This window comes from Rhinopithecus roxellana, chromosome 12 (assembly GCF_007565055.1).
Source record: "Rhinopithecus roxellana isolate Shanxi Qingling chromosome 12, ASM756505v1, whole genome shotgun sequence".
NCBI lineage: Eukaryota > Metazoa > Chordata > Mammalia > Primates > Cercopithecidae > Rhinopithecus > Rhinopithecus roxellana.
Window position 1 is genome coordinate 12,331,137 of NC_044560.1, and position 6,298 is coordinate 12,337,434.

The 6,298-nt window shown below is 37.8% G+C and overlaps 1 long non-coding RNA gene across 1 annotated transcript; it reads right to left on the reverse strand.

Annotated features, from left to right (window-relative positions):
• Nucleotides 1-491: 491 nt before the first annotated feature.
• Nucleotides 492-6,022, reverse strand: LOC115892391. Its single transcript, XR_004052281.1, has 2 exons — nucleotides 3,171-6,022; nucleotides 492-2,293 (listed from the first exon to the last, which is right to left on the reverse strand). It is a non-coding gene; the product is annotated as an uncharacterized LOC115892391 (long non-coding RNA).
• Nucleotides 6,023-6,298: the final 276 nt, after the last annotated feature.

Below are 6,298 nucleotides of genomic sequence, written 5' to 3' on the forward strand. Positions count from 1 at the left end.
GGTGGAAACTGCACTGAACTAGGAGCAAAGCCTTGGCACTTTTTCCTTTTTCTTTTGAGACAGGGTCTCGCTCTGTCGCCCAGGCTGGAGTGCAGTGGCTTGTTCTCAGCTCAGTGCAGCCCTGACTTCCCAGGCTCAAGTGACCCTCCCACTTCTCAGCCTCCTGAGTAGCTGGGGTGAGAGGTGCACAACACCATGCCCAGTTACCTTTTTGTCTTTTTAGTAGAGATGCGGTTTTGCCACATTGACCAGGCTGGTCTCAAACTCATTAGCTCAAGCAATCCTCCCTGCCTGAGGCCTCCCAAAGTGCTGGGATTATAGGTGTGTGCCACCACATCCGGCACACATATATTTTTTAATCCTCAACAGTACTAGGTATATAGGAGATGCTCTCACTTTAATTAAACCACCAGTTTTAAAGAGAGTGGCAATAACATAAAGCGAACAAAGAAGGTAGAGAATCTAATGAGAAATAAGACAAAAAAACTCACTCACTTCAGAAAAGTTTATTAAAGGTAAAATCAGATTTACAGAGTATAAAACAGTAAGGGATAGAGGTGAAGAGGTTTCAAACAAACTATGTGTACAATAAGAAGTAAATTACCTACCTGGGGTTCTCAGAGCACTTTTTCTTTACTTCTGCACAAAGCCTAATCTGTTTTTTAAAAAATCCTTGGAAAAGTCTCAGCAGTCATATATTCTCACAGTTTAGCATTTAAAACAAAATGTCTACAATCAACAAAGAAAGCGGGGTAGACCTAAAGGACAGGGTAGTAAATACATATACTACTATAAGCTCTGCTTCCTCTGTTCCAGTTCTTTAAATTTTGTGTCTGTGTTTTTGGGGAAAGGCTTATCATGCAAAATGACTGTCTTGGAAGCAGGAGCTGAAGAAAGGGAATTTTGGGCTCTCAAAGCCTTGTTGCCTCCTTGGTGCAGTGAGTAGCATGTCTCGTAAAAAGCCTAACTACTACCAGACTTATAACCATACTATGCAATTGGTACTTTTTTTTAACTAAGCAAATTTTATAAAGAATTTGAAATGTTTTGTGGGTACTTATAGCCAGGTACTGCACATAAATATCACACTCAAATTAAGAGTGCAGACTCTGCAATCAGCCTGTATGGGTTCAAATATTGATCCCAGATCATAATTATGCAAACTTAGGCCAAGTTACTTAATTTCTGCCTTCCTTAAACAATAAGCTTTAGTATTAGTACCTATTTCAGATAACAGTTCTGAGGATTAAAAAAATATTTGTAAAGAGTTTAAAACAGTACTTGGCACATACAAAGTATTTAGTGCAGATGCACACACAAACAGTTTTCATATAGAATGTGTCCTATTCAGATTTACACATTAGTTATTAGTATTAATGGAAAAATGGAATGTCTCATTTTATTAGATTTTGACTCCCTAAACTACAATTCTGTCTGTATCACGTCAATAAAAACGAACTCCTTGAGCACATGAACTACATGCTAGTCTACCTTTGTATGCTCCAGGATGGCAGAATGTGTCTTTTTACCACATGAGATGATGCCATTAGTATATTCCAGGGCCTGGCACTACATCTATTACGTGGGTGTATAACAAATGTGGAATAATTCATTTCTGGTAATTTATGGATTATCTACAAAACCAATATAGGTGGATGTTATTAGAGACCTTTAAAACCTTATAATTTTACTCATATTTGCTGCAAATAAAAGTAATGCAAATGTAATGCTGACTAGAACTTTGAGGCATTAAATATTTTTTTTCCTATATAGTGAGGAATAAAACTAAGACTCAACTGAAATAATTTTTTTTAAAAAAGGATTTGAGTACAACAGAACAAAAATTGGCACTTTGTACACTTCAGTGCAATTTCTGTCTTAGCTGCTGAGAAGCAGAGGAAAAGCACCACCCTGCTCAGAAACTACCTTCTCCACAATACTGAGAAACACACCGAACAGGGGAAAGGCTTTGTGAAGCTAGGAATAAAGAAGCTGCCCATCTTTACTAATAGGAAACAACTGGTTTTAAGGTACCTAGTAAGAGCCTTTCTTTAAGACAGACATCTCACTTACCTTTTCAGTATATTTCCTAAAAACATTAAAGACAGATGTAAGGCTTAGCTGGTAATTTCCATGAACTCAGTCTTTTCCTCTGACTGTGGTGGAGTAGACACGATAAAGCAGGTTTGGAAATGCTAGAAATGAATTCCTACTTCCCCTTGCATTCTTCAGATCTCATTTTCCCCCAAATTTCTGCAGTGGTTGGCTTCCATTTCAGCATCAGTCACGAAATCTTGAAGGTCAGACACAGTAAACAGGGAAGGACATAAAATTAAGTGATTTGGGCATAGTTTTGAGTCTCACAACTTTAACAGGGATGAGTCATACATTAAAGTATGTTGAAATACATTACAAGTTCTGTTCCTTAATGAAAATCAACTCTTAGTCAAGCTAAAGGTATTAGTTTGCTATAGTCTGAAATTCTGTATGTTCGTTTAATAAATGTCGAGGGGAAAAAAGTTCTAATTCCCATGAAGGCCAAACACAAGTTGATCAATTCAGTGTGAGTCTTTGTCCTTGATTTATTTTGCACTATAAATGTGTAAAGGAAAAAACAAAGGGCATAAAAAATACTAGCAGATTGTTCTAAGTGATTTTCCAATTTGCCAATCAAATTTGAAATATTTTATTTACCTACCAATTAAGTCAGAAAAAAGGAAGTGAATGTTATATGATTATTAGTAGTATAAGCTTTAAGTTTAAAAGATAAGGGTTATGTAACTCAACTATTTTCTTGGTTATAGGAAATTAGCATTAAAATTAACTTCATTAAGATAGGAGAAAAAATATTGAATAATTCATCTGGAGTTAGCCAGGAAATGTCTTCATACTTTGCAAAATTATAAACTGAAACCAAAATTTGATATACTTCTAGGTTAGCAAACAAAATTCTTTTTCTTTGCTTCCTATAAATCATTAAACAGGTTTGCCGTACTCACTCAGTGACACTTCAACTCCCTTTGAAACCCAAGTGACAGAACTAGGTCACTACTTTGGGAATGGAATTGTGAGTAGCTAGATCAGAGAAACACTGAGACTGACAAAACTTGCTTTTTTGGAAAATGGAAAAAAAAGTCATCAGTATGCCATAAGAGTTAGAGCATTCTGACCATAAAATCAGGCAGTTATCCTTGCTGACTGGTCCTGGATTCCAAATGACACATTCCTTCTCAATGTATTCAATCCATCTGCAGCTCAGAAGCAATCCACATTGCAGACCATTTAAAAACGTGCATTTTGCAATAACCATTATCTATCTTAGCAGCTAGAAAGGCAAAACAAAAGTTAGCGTATCAAACTATCTTTAGGGGCTAGAGCAGAATATGAATTCATTAATGATAAATATAATGACTAGAAACAATGAAAACTGATCCAGAAGAATTTTAAGGAAAAACAAAAAGCCCTCAAAATGTCTATTATGCCAAGTATGGTCAAAGTATTCAAGTATCCTCCTCCCTCTCCATAACTTCTATTTTTTTCTCTCTTCTCTTTTTTTCTTAAGGGTTGGGAGTCTTGCTATGTTGCAACCCAGGCTGGAGTGTAGTGGCTATTCACAAGTACAATCACTGTGCACTACAGCCATGAAGCCCTGGGCTCAAGCCTCAGCCTCCCAACTAGCTGAGACTAGAGGCGCATACTACTGTCCCTGACTTACAACTTCTCTTTTCAGGTTAGCATTCTAGAAGTGTAAGAAATATAAAATATCATGGATGATATTCAGTAATCACTAAACTGGAAGGAGAGCCAGTGAATTTACTTATACTGCCCAATTAAATAATCAACATTGAACTCAACGCATCTTCAATCCCAGAAAAATCCATGGATGAAAACTGGACACAGCAACAACTGCTACTGATGCCAGACTGAAATAGCAAAGGGCAAGAGGAATTCATGCTATCTACTCTTCACTTTATAAAGAAAAATAAAGAAAAATTAAATTTAAAAAAGAAATCGTATTTTTTTCTGAGGAAACAAACTGAGAAATTAACACAGAGTTTGCAAATATATGAATGCTGAGCTCAGTGTTTCTTAGTTTGCAACTAAAAAGAAACATTCAAAAGGAAAACAAACGTACATGTAAGTTACTTAAAGCAAAAAGATACTGCTTGGCTGGGCACCGTGGCTCATGCCTGTAGTCCCAGCTACTTGGGAGGCTGAGGCAGGAGACTCACTTGACCCAGGAGGCAGAGGTTGCAGCGAGCTAACGTCGCACCACTGCACTCCAGCCTGGGCGACAGAGTAAGACTCAGTCTCAAAACAAACCAAACAAATCAAAAAACCAAAGCAAAAAGACATTAGCTCAAAGCTAATCTGTGGGCAGTACCTGCATTAAAACTGTTATCTGCAAATAAGGCAAAAACAAATACTGTTTGTTGCAGAGTGGAAATGCATCCTAGATTGGATTAAGCTAAGAGGCTTGAGAGTTGGCAACCACAGACTTCTGCTCTTAGATATCCTGGTTTGTAGTATTTTGTTGTTGTGACAGCCAACTTAAGTTGCAAAGTGTATATTTTGAAAATGATCATTCTTCCTTGAATTATAAATTTTCATAGTAAATCTTACCTTCAGGGTCAGTGGTAATACATATAATACTTGTTTGTATTTAAAATCCTCCAATATCCAATACATTTAATCACAGCCTCACTGACATCTCAATTGCCCTTGAGACTCTAAACAGAGGGGGAACTTCTGAGAAATATAATTATTATACCTCTGTGCTTAGGTTGAAGAAAACCTCATGATCTGGAGAACTATCTTTTGTTTCTCTTCATGCCTGGTTTATAAGAAACTGAACACTGGACATGAGAAAAAGTAGAAAACTACAAAGTTAAACTACTCTGAGCTACTCATATTTGCATTCTCCTCTAACGGTATAAACAATCAAGAACCAGACAAGTTATGCCTTCATCATAACAGCCATATTTCTCTGGCCTATACAGCAAATCCAGTTACACTTTAAAGTGTGTGTGTGGTTCTTTAAAATATTAATTTCAAACACATGAATAACATTATTGTTTTATTTAACCCAATCTTCAGTGATCCCTGACTGGGTCAGTCTCAGTAACATGTCTTTCAAAAACAAAAAAATACTAGACTCATATATATTTTTTGAGTAAAGCTGCTGGCTTTGTCTCCATACTTCCACTCAGTTCTCTTGACTCAGTTCTCAATTCAGGGCCAAGAGCAAAATGAACCTGTAGGCTAGTCCTTGGTAAAAGTAAGGCAAAATGGCAACTGACTTGGCAATCTCTCCCCATTTGGGGATGCCCTGCACATAGTAAGCAGTCAAATGTCAAGTACATCCTAAGAAAATGCCAATTTCTGTAGTCTCAGGTCATGAAAATGCATTTTTAAAACCTAATCAAGTGTCTGTTAAGATTATTTCAGTTGTGAGATGTTAGCAATGTCAGGATAAACAGTTAGAAAAAAAATCTTGGACATGATTTCCAGTTTTTTCCTATATGTACTTCCTCAACAATCTAAAGCCACCAAAATTCTCTTCATGAAGCCTTATCCTACCCATTGCCTAATGATGATGAAGGTGATCAGATTCAGGATTTACAGATGTCCCCCTCTGGAGATGCTTCTGCTCTGGGACTGATGGATATGACTGCTGTCAGTCATTTCTGCTATCTGGATACAGAGCATCTGGTGCAAATGCCTCCAGCATAGCTCCCCATTTTTCCCCAACTGCATGTTTAAGGAATGAAATGCTCATTTCATGTTAACTGTGAGCAATCTACATAGAAAGCATATCAGGCTACAAATTATTTAATATGTATTTTTATCATCTCCTATCTCCCCAATGCTGAACTCCAGTGCATTCCTTGCAAACTTTTGTTTTAAATTTTAATTTGAAAAAATATTTTCCCTGCATAATTGTCTTCTGCTAACATCTGTGGACATTCTTCCCACTTTCTTTGTTTTTTTTTTTTTTTTTTTTTTTTTGAGGCGGAGTCTCGCTCTGTCGCCCGGACTGGAGTGCAGTGGCCAGATCTCAGCTCACTGCAAGCTCCGCCTCCTGGGTTTACGCCATTCTCCTGCCTCAGCCTCCCGAGTAGCTGGGACTACAGGCGCCCGCCACCTCGCCCGGCTACTTTTTGTATTTTTGGTAGAGATGGGGTTTCACCGTGTTAGCCAGGATGGTCTCGATCTCCTGACCTCGTGATCCGCCCGTCTCGGCCTCCCAAAGTGCTGGGATTACAGGCTTGAGCCACCGCGCCCGGCCCCCACTTTC